At 40.0% G+C, this 10,425-nt stretch overlaps 1 long non-coding RNA gene across 2 annotated transcripts in view; it reads left to right on the forward strand.

Annotated features, from left to right (window-relative positions):
- LOC141490668 (uncharacterized) overlaps positions 1-10,425 on the forward strand; it is a 127,842-nt gene that overhangs the window by 54,719 nt on the left and 62,698 nt on the right. The window lies entirely within an intron of this gene.

The raw sequence follows: 10,425 nt of genomic DNA on the forward strand, positions 1-10,425 counted from the left end.
AGTCATAAACTGTTCCCCTTTCCATAGATCTGACAGGGAAACTAGTCTTTGATCTTCTAATTTGCTTATAGTATTGTTTTTTATGTCTATGTCCTGATACACATTCTAATGAAAGAAAATTAGATTAGTCTCTATTTTTGTATTTCTTCAGTCTGATTTTAAACTGGTTATCTTATTTTTTTTTCTGGAAAGGTTTTAGATTAGTAGGGACTTCTGGTCTCCACTTGTAATAGAAAGTGAGGTTGGACAAGTTCTTGATATTGTATAAGGTTTTTGTCAAAGCATCAGGAAAACTTCAGTTGACTTGCGGGAGTCAGATCTCTTTGACGCCAAGATTATAGACTCTGGAGAGAGCAACAATATGGTACAGACTTGGCCTTTGGCACATTCTTGCTGTCTTTTTTAATTATTATTTTTAAATTTTATTTATTTAAGGCAATGGGGTTATGTGACTTGTTCAAGGTCACACAGCTAGGCAATTATTAAGTGTCTGAGGTCACATTTGAACTCAGATCTTCCTGACTCCAGGGTTGGTGCTCTATCTACTGCATCACCTAGATGCCCCCCCCATTCTTGGTGTTTAATTTCTGCTAGGCTCTTGTTCTTCCCTTCCTCACCTCCTTTGAATAATACTTATGAGATAAGAATTCTTCAGAACCTACCTCTTTCCCTTTAAACTCCAGAACTTACCTGCCTTTCTCCCATCACTCTGCACATGATCACACCTTTAGCTTTGCTGATGGTTTCAATTTATTAAAACAAAACAAAACAAAATATTGACACTAATGCACAAGGCAAATTGAGGATGGTGTTGGCATAATTTTCTTTATGTTCCTTTTTACTTGAGGGTCTCTATCTGAGCAGAAATTTGCATCTATTTGATAGGAGAAGAGACTGCAAGAACTTTTCCATGGGTAATCCATCTCTTGCTGTCCTCTTCTGTGAGTTTGTGAATATGGAGAACTCCTCAAATAGAAACTACTTCTATTAAAAGCAGAGAGAAAGTTTTCCTCAAAATAATCTTAGAGAGTTACCTTGGGCAAAGAGAGGTTAAGGGATTATCTTAAAATTTCATGGTCAATATGTTTGAGAAGAAGGATTTGAATCCACATTACTATTCAGAACAAGCCACACTGAAGAGGGCAAAGGGAAGGAACATTTGAGGTGACTGGGCAAAGCTAGGATCTAAGTTGAGCTTTTAAGGAAGATAAAGTTTCTAAGAGATAAAGATGAGGAAAAAAGTATGATTCAGATGTGTAAAATGACTTTTGTCAGTGTCTAGAGATGAGCTATAAAGTTCATAACATGGCTAGTAACCCAGTTTGTATGGGATGCAGAATTTGTAAATGGAAATATCATGGAATCTGATTGTCATGGTAGGCAGGTGCCAGATGGTGGAATGTAAAGCAAGCACTTGCTTCTATGATAGGCATTTCCACTATCTCTATTAGGGCTCTTTTCCAAATTGAATTTCCTTCCTTCCTTCCTTCCTTCCTTCCTTCCTTCCTTCCTTCCTTCCTTCCTTCCTTCCTTCCTTCCTTCCTTCCTTCCTTCCCTCCCTCCCTCCCTCCCTCCCTCCCTCCCTCCCTCCCTTCCTTCCTCCCTTCCTTCCTTCCTTCCCTCCTTCCCTCCCTCCCTCCCTCCCTCCCTCCCTCCCTCCCTCCCTTCCTTCCTTCCTTCCTTCCTTCCTTCCTTCCTTCCTTCCTTCCTTCCTTCCTTCCTTCCTCCCTCCCTCCCTCCCTCCCTCCCTCTCTCTCTCTCTCCCTTCTTCCGTCTTCCTTCCTCCCTTTCTCCCTCCTTCCTTCCTCCCTTCCTTCCTTCCCTTCTTCCTGTTGAATTATATATTTCTGTTTTCCTGCCCAGATGCTTCATTTTGGATGTGGTGTCTGCCATCCCCTCAAACACAATATAGTTAATAACACACTTTTCATACCACCTACAAATGGTCCCCTTCTTATAAGTTTTCTTTTTCTTTCATTAACACCATCATTATGCCAGATTCTCAAACTCAAAACTTCTATTTTCCTCCAACCTCGTGTCCTATGCCAAATCAAACAAAAACAACAAGCTTATTGAGTTCCCACTATGTGATATTATTTGTGAACCTCCAAGTCTCTGGCACTGATCCTTTTATTGTCAACCTTATTGACATTTTTTCATCAGTTCATGCCTAACTTATTATAGTATCTCCAGACTGGTCCATCTACCTCTGGACATGACCCAGGTAAGCTTTGGTGAGGAGAAGCATGGAAATGAAAAGTTTCCAGCATGGGGTACTCTGCAAGAAGGACAGATCCCACTGGGACATCAGAACAGGGAGCCTGTGTGTCCTTGGCAGTAGCACCAAAGGGGATAAGGTTTAAATGAGAAAGAACAGGGAGATCTTCAAGACAAACCTTATTTATTTGGCAAAATTGAAAGGTCAGAGTCTCAGTTGGAATAATTTCAAAAGACTGGTTTGTTATTTCTTGTTGACTATGGATGGGGTCCATTTTTTGCAATGGGCCAGGGCTGTGTTTTCATCTCACACTACCCCCCCCCACCTTTTTCCTGCCCTGATCTCTTCAGAAGAGTGCTTAAATTTGAGTCTTTATTCCTCTCCAGGATGCTCATTTTCTTCACATCAGGAAAATGTCTTGACTTCCACTCTTGTGATTTTGTAGTGAGTAGTTTGATCTTATTCATTCTCAGGGCAGACTTAAGGGGTTCATCGGTGAATCATTTTTCATTGGATTTCTTGCATTTATTTCTTCATTCTTCTTCATTAGTAAAAGACCTAAAATGTCTGGGTTTTTGACCAGCCATTATGAGACTGTCTATTGTACATAACAGTAGGAAACCCTAGTAGGGCATTTTTCACTATGGATGAACACTGTTTCATTGCTACTGTAGCACTGGGATAATTCTGAAGTCCACAAAGGGTTTGATCCTTTCACAGTTGCTAAAGTTTTGTCCAGGAAACCAATTAGAAATTTTGCTCTAATATTGCATTGAGTTGAAAAGAAATTTGTTGATAGTTAAGGAGTTGTTAGATTCTTTTTTTCAATTAGCATCCAATGTTTATATATTTTTTTAGATCTGAGTAAACGTTTTGGGGGAGAGATATTAATAAATTAAAGAATAAGGAAACAATCTGAGAATTGTCTGTCCATACTGTGGTATCAAACTCAAATGGAAAGAGGCTAACTATTTAAAATAATCCTTTCAGGCCAGATATTGACTTAGAAAGTCACATATTAATATTATCTATGTTTTATTGTATTGTATTTTGTTTTGTTATTGCATTTTAATCAGTTTCAGGCCATATTTGGAACACTGGGGACCATATATATATATACATATACATACATACATATATACATATATATACATATATTAGGTTTTTTTGCAAGGCAATGGGGTTAAGTGGCTTGTCCAAGGCCAACAGCTAGGTAATTATTACGTGTCTGAGGCCAGATTTGAACTCAGGTCCTCCTGACTGTATCCATTGTGCCACCTAGCCGCCCCAGGACCATACATGTTTGACGTGTCTGCTGTAGTAGATAGAAGGATGGCAACTGTCTGACAGTCTAGATTCAAGTCCAGCTTCTAACCCCTTGTAATTTTACAAGTTTAGGAGTCACTTATCTGTTGGCAGTTCAGGAAATTCTCTAAAGGCTATATATATTGTAGAATAGTCATTATTTTCATTAGTAGAGTTTCTTTTACAAATTATGGTACAGATCTTGGCCTAAAGTGTGTGGTGTGTGTGTGTGTGTGTGTGTGTGTGTGTGTGTGTGTTCATTCTGCTCCTTCTCCCAGGTAGAATGTAAGCTCTTTGAGGGCAGGGGCTGTTTCATTTTTGTCTTTGTATCTCCAGTCATAAACTGAATAATATGTAGCATTTATGTAGCTCTTTAAGTTTCTCAAAATGCTTTACAAATATCCCATTATTCTCCCCTCACAATAATCCTGGCAGATCAATACCATTATTCTCCTCATTTTACAATTGAGGAAACTGAGGCATACAGAGACTAAGGAACTTGCCCAAGGTTACATAGCCATTGTCTGAGGCTGAATTTGAACTCAGGTCTTCTTGCTCCTAGGCCTAGAGCTCTAACCATGTACAGCCTAGCTGCTTCAGTAGCACAGTAGGTTCTCCCCTCCCTCTTCCCACTTGCCCCTGTGATTTCATTTTGGTAAGGAACTCTTGGAAATTGTTTTATGTTCCAATGAAGTTTGAGTATGAATCTCTAAACAGGTTCTAACAGCAGTTATGTTAAATACCAAATTCTGTTTTTAAGGAATTCTTTTAATGAATTCTGTATGTTTCGCATTTCTTTTGTGTGTAGGAGTAAACTATTTATCCCATGTCTCATTCATACGATCCACATTGTAGGTTATATAAGTAAAATTTTCGCTGGGGCATAACATGAGGGGGAGAGGTTTTAGAGCTATAAATGTGAGAAAAAATGTCTAACCCCTCTTTTTAGGAAGGACTCATTTAGAAATGAAGCTGCTCCAAAGTGATTTCCTGAGCACAGAACAGGAAGTGGTATCAATAGACACAGTAAATAACAATGAAGGGCCCTTAACTGGATTGTAGAGTGTGTGAAAGTGAATTATGTCTAAGGCAGCAGAGAGGTGGACTGAGGCCATATTGCAGAGGTTTTATATGTCTAACATTTGTATTCAATCCTAGAAACAAAAGGGAGTCACTGGTGTTTATTGAGCTGGGATAAGAGCCAATATACCTCTGTTTAGGACTATCACTTTGGCAACTGGATAAAAGGATTCTTAGATTGAGAGAAGGGGAAAGACTTTAGGCAGGTAAACTGAGCAAACCATTGCAATTGTCTGGGGAGAGGTGACTGAATCCTGAATTAGAGAGGTGATCGTATGAATGGAAAGGAAGGGACAGATGCCAGAGATGCCGTGGAGGTAGAAATGGGAAACTAGACAACTGAATGTTGTGGAGAGTGAGGATGAGGAGTTGAGATGGTTCTGAGGTTGCAGCCCTAGGTCAGAAGTGGTGGCACCATTGACAGAAATGGGGGGGGGGTTATGAAGAATTAAACATTCAATGGCTAGAGTCTTTTTTCTTATCACAAAGCAGGGTGTCCTAGAGATACTAACAGAAGTGTTGTTAGATGAAATTCAATGAATATGAATGGGTTGAGGTTGGAGACACCCAGGCAAATAGAAAGATAGTAAATATTGGCAATGTTTGAAGAGAGTTGAATGACATCTGAATGATTAGCTCAAATTTAGGATCTCATTTCAGTTCTTAGTACAGTATATTCTTTTTTTAAATAAATATTTTGTTTTCCGATTATATACAATAGTAGTTTCTACCTATCATTTTTTTTAGGTTTTTGCAAGGCAAATGGGGTTAAGTGGCTTGCCCAAGGCCACACAGCTAGGTAATTATTAAGTGTCTGAGATCGGATTTGAACCCAGATCCTCCTGACTCCAAGGCCGGTGCTTTATTCACTACTATACATTGATCAAAATTGAATGTGTTGAGAGAAAAATCATATCCTTGAGGAAAAAATAAAATATTAGAGATAGCAAAATTATGTAGTACATAAGACACATTTTTCTGTTTTAAATTGAAGGTAGTTGTCTTTGGTCTTTGTTTAAACGCAACAGTTCCTTCTCTGCCACAGATTCTCCAGATTTATCTCTGACTGTGGCACTGATGGAATGAACAGGTCAATCAAGGCTGATCATTACCCCATGTTGCTGTTAGGGTATACAATATTCTTCTGGTTCTGCTCATCTTGCTCAGCATCAGTTCATGCAAGTCTTTCCAGGCTTCTCTGAAATCCCATCCCACTTGGTTTCTAATAGAACAATAGTGGTACAATAAATTCTTTTTTTTTAAATAAATTCTTAAAGTGATGGGGAGAGAATATTGCTGTGCTGGTTTTAATCACGAAAATACAGAATTATGGAATAAATTCATAGTTTTCTTCTCCTTCACAAGATGTATCAAATCTGTAGTAAGTTATAGGAGTCTGTCTCTCTCTCTCTGTCTCTTTCTCTGTCTTCCATAAACATGTCACCATCAATATCACCACCATCATCATCCTCTCACTGCTAGGGGAGAATAAAGTTATCTTGAACTATCCTCAAAGGAGAGGAGGAACATATAGCATGGTGACTAGGTAGCTGATCCTGAAGTCAGGATAGACCTGGGTTCAAGTTTTATTTCAGACAATCCAGTTGTATTGTGGGCAAATCCTTTGGTTTCTTAATGTTCCAAGCAATCTCTAAGATTATAAGATACAAACACGTTCACAAGATACATTGATGAAAGAAAGGGGCTTTCACATTATTCATTCACTACAATGAATTTTGGTTTGGACAAACAAAGAGACCAGGTCTCAGTTTCTTGCCTCCATGAAGCTAAAGTGCTTAAATTTCATTGTATCCTCAGTTAGGTCTCTTGATACCTGCAATCTCCTTAATGACAGGACCCTCTGTCCCAGGACTATTTTCATCCTGTCTTTACATTTCCTTTTCACCTCTTGAACTGTTCAACCAAAGCCTCCTTCTCTTACTGTTACCATGACTGAAGCCTGAGAGGCTCTTCATTTCCACACATCTCCCCTGAGTCTGCCCCTTCCAGAAGTTTGAAACTCAAAACAAGCTGTGTCTCCATCTCATTAGTGGTAGAAGAAAACAAAGTCAAGACTGTTTTCAGAATGGTCTGCTCACTGGATCTGATGCACTGACTATTCCCCCACCCCAAATATTCTTTAAACCAGAATGAAAGTAGAGACAAAACCTCCCTAGCTCTTTGCTTTCTTGGAACAAAGGTTTCAAACTTGAGAAGAACAGGGAAATAAAGATGTGAAAGGAATAGGATAAAATGGAAAGGATTTACAGTTGGAGATTCAAAATTTGTCTGTACCATTTATTTGTGTAGTTCTGTGCCTTAGTTTCTTCCTCTGTAAAAGCTTGTTTTGTGACTGTAGAACCCTTTTGACTGGAGAAGCTTATGGATCCCTTCTTAGAATACTATTGTTTTATTTATATATATATATGTATATACATATATATATATTAGGTTTTTGCAAGGCAATGTGGTTAAGTGGCTTGCCTAAGGCCACACAGCTAGGTAATTATTACTGTCTAGGGCTGGATTTGAACTCAGGTCCTCCTGACTCCAGGACTGGTGCTCTATCCACTGCGCCACCTAGAAGCCCCTAGAATAATATTCTTAAAGGAATAAAATAATGTTCATGCTTACAAAGGAAAACGACTGTGTTGAAATATAATCACCATAATTTTTTTTTTTTTGGTTTTTGCAAGGCAATGGGGTTAAGTGGCTTGCCCAAGGCCACACAGCTAGGTAATTAGTGTCTGAGGCTGAATTTGAACTCAGGTCCTCCCGACTCCAGGGCTGGTGCTCTATCCACTGTGCCACCCAGCTGCCCCACCATAATACTTTTTAAAAAAATTAATCACAGTCCCCATGTCAAGTACATCAACTTTAGTTGAACCTTAAATCCATATGACTGTGATCCTCTGGGGGAGGAAGTTTTTCAACCTTTGCTTTTTAAATCTCCTTGGGGAAAGGGCACTCCACTGAGGGAGGACTAATCTTGTTCACACAATTGGCTTCACCAAGCTTCTACATAAAAACTGATCCTTGCTATCCAAAGATGGGTGGTGAGGCGGCCCTGTGCTGAGTGCTGGGCCTGGAGTCAGGAAGACCCAAGTTCAACCTGAGTCCATCTTAGACATTTACTGGCCTTGCACAAGTCACTTAACCTCTTCCTGCCTCGTTTTCCTTGATTGTTAGATGGGGAAAATACTACTGCTCAGGGTGGTTGTCGTAAGGATTAAATGAGAATATTTTTAAGTACTCAACAAAGTGCCTAGTAGCTAGTGAGTATGCTATAATGGTAGTGATAATAACTACAACAATTATTGTTATTTATTATGATTTATAATCATAATGATAATAATATACTGTCTTTGAGGTCTTTCTAATTATATCTGACCAGAAACCAAGTAGAGAGCCCATGTGACCACAGTCTTTCTCTTAGAGAAAAAAATGGATCTGATCAACTTCCTACTGCCTACCATCCTGTTAGTCTGACCTCTCCAGCCACTCTTTAATGAGCCAAATCCAAAGGGCTGGGCCAGAAAGATGGACGTTGGATCAAAGATTTCGAGCTGGTGGAATCCTTAAAGATCTTGTTCCCCAACTTGATAGGTGGAGAAACTAAGAGCCAGAGAAAGGAAGAGTTTTGCCCAAGGTTAAAGAGCTAGCTGGTCAACGGCAAAGATGAGATTTGAACTCAGCTTCTCAGTCTCTAGATCCAACAATCTTTCCACCATGCCTGGCTGCTTCATTAAAAGTCCGAACAACCCTCCTCAATGTGGCAAGCCAGGTCAAGGCAACCAGTGTGTCCCTGAGCAGGAATGCCCGAATGGAGTTTTAATCCATGAGCGCAATGAAGGCTTTTATACTTTAAAGATGGTGACATCCTGAATTCTGAATCTAAATCTTCATTGAGGGAGAAATGAAATCATTTACCCTGAATCTAGGACCTGGGAGTTCAAATCTTGATTTGACCAGCTAGTGAGCTATTTCTCCTAATTCTAGTGAGACTACCAGGACACTTGGGATCTTTTGGCTTTGGTTTTAGAATGCTTTCAATAACCTGCCCCCCCCCCCCCACCGGCCCCAACAATTCTACAGTTTTGCTCTAGAGGGGGATATTTTATGAGGATCAGCAATGTACCTACCAGAGGGAAATGTTAAGCTTAGTAATGAATAAATAGATAGATAGGAAGGAAGGAAGGAAGGAAGGAAGGAAGGAAGGAAAGAAGAAAAGAAGGAAAGAAGGAAGGAAGAAAAGTACTGAGTTTTTATTATGTTAGGCTCTGGGAAATAGAAACATTAAGTGAAAAAAAAAAACCCTAGCTGTTGGGGGGGGGGTTAGGAAAAACTTCATCTAGGAAATGCTAAAATCTGAATTTTGAGGGCACAATGAGGCAGAAAGGCATGGAAACAGAGGATGGAATGTTTTTCATGAAAAACAGCAAGATAGAAAGTTTAGCTGGTTTGTAGCTTCCTGGAAAGGAGAAGTTTTGGCCTATGTCTCTGATTTAGAGCTGCTCCCTCAATTTTGTGACCCATTAGTATGCATTCCTGTAAAGGAAAGAGGTAGATGGGAGAGGAGTGAGCTCCTCTACCACCCTCATCTCCAAGGAGAATCAATTTGGTGTTCTTTAGTTGTTTCAGTCCTGTCCAACTTTCTGTGACCCCCATTTGGGGTTTTCTTGGCCAAGATACTGGAATGGTTTGCATTTCCTTCTCCAGTTCATTTTACAGACGAAGAACCTGAGACAAATAAGGTATTTTTATATATATTTTATACTGCATCTATAGTATTGTATACTATTGCCTAAGGGATGTACATTTGATATTTGTATGCCCACATGTATTCTACTTATAAATATATTAGACAGGCCATCTGTAATAGACAGAAAGAAGTGAGCCTGTAAACATCCTAGATTTGAAAAGATCAGCTTCCTTTCTTTGTTCTTAATTTAATTTCTTTGAATAACTGGCTTCACTTTGCATGACATCTTTATTTCCTGCCAATTCCTTGATTACAGTGGAGCTTCACTGCAATGGCATTTATCATATAACACAATTCCACATGAGCCGAGTCCACCTTGAGGAGCACCCATGGGACCTTGGTTCCTGAAGTATTCAAGGGCCTCCCTAAAAGACAGTCCCAGGTCTGGAACCTCCCGTTATTAGAGGAGGCTTACTATATATTAATGAACATATTGAGGGAAGTCCTAACAAACTCTTCTGTGTGCTCCCAGGCTAGGGCACTAAGGTACAAGCTTAGATAGATCCCATTGTGCTGGGAAGACTGTGACGGTCACCCTTGTGATGACTATGTGGTGTGTGGTCTGGGGATCTGTTGATGTTGGAGGAAGGAGAGCTCTCACGGTGAGAATTGGGGAGCCTCTGACCCCAATGGACATTGACCATGTGCCTGTTATGTGTAAGACATGGTGCTAGCTGGCCATACCAAGACAAAAATAAAACAGTGCCTGCCTTCAAGAGGTTTCTTCCTTTTTTGCTCAAGGCCACACAGCTAGGTAATTATTAAGCGTCTGAGGCCGGATTTGAACTCAGGTACTCCTGACTCCAGGTCGGTACTCTATCCACTGTGCCACCTAACTGCTCCTGGGGCTTCTTCCTTTTGAAGGGTTAGATTATGTGAAAATAAAGAAGGCAGGGCCGGTAGGTGGCGTAGTGGATAAAGCACTGGCCTTGGAGTCAGGAGTACCTGGGTTCAAATCCGGCCTCGGACGCTTAATAATTACCTAGCTGTGTGGCCTTAGGCAAGCCACTTAACCCCATTTGCCTTGCAAAAACCTAAAAATACAAACAAACAAACAAAA

The sequence above is a fragment of the Macrotis lagotis genome, chromosome 6 (genome assembly GCF_037893015.1).
Source record: "Macrotis lagotis isolate mMagLag1 chromosome 6, bilby.v1.9.chrom.fasta, whole genome shotgun sequence".
Taxonomy (NCBI): Eukaryota; Metazoa; Chordata; class Mammalia; order Peramelemorphia; family Peramelidae; genus Macrotis; species Macrotis lagotis.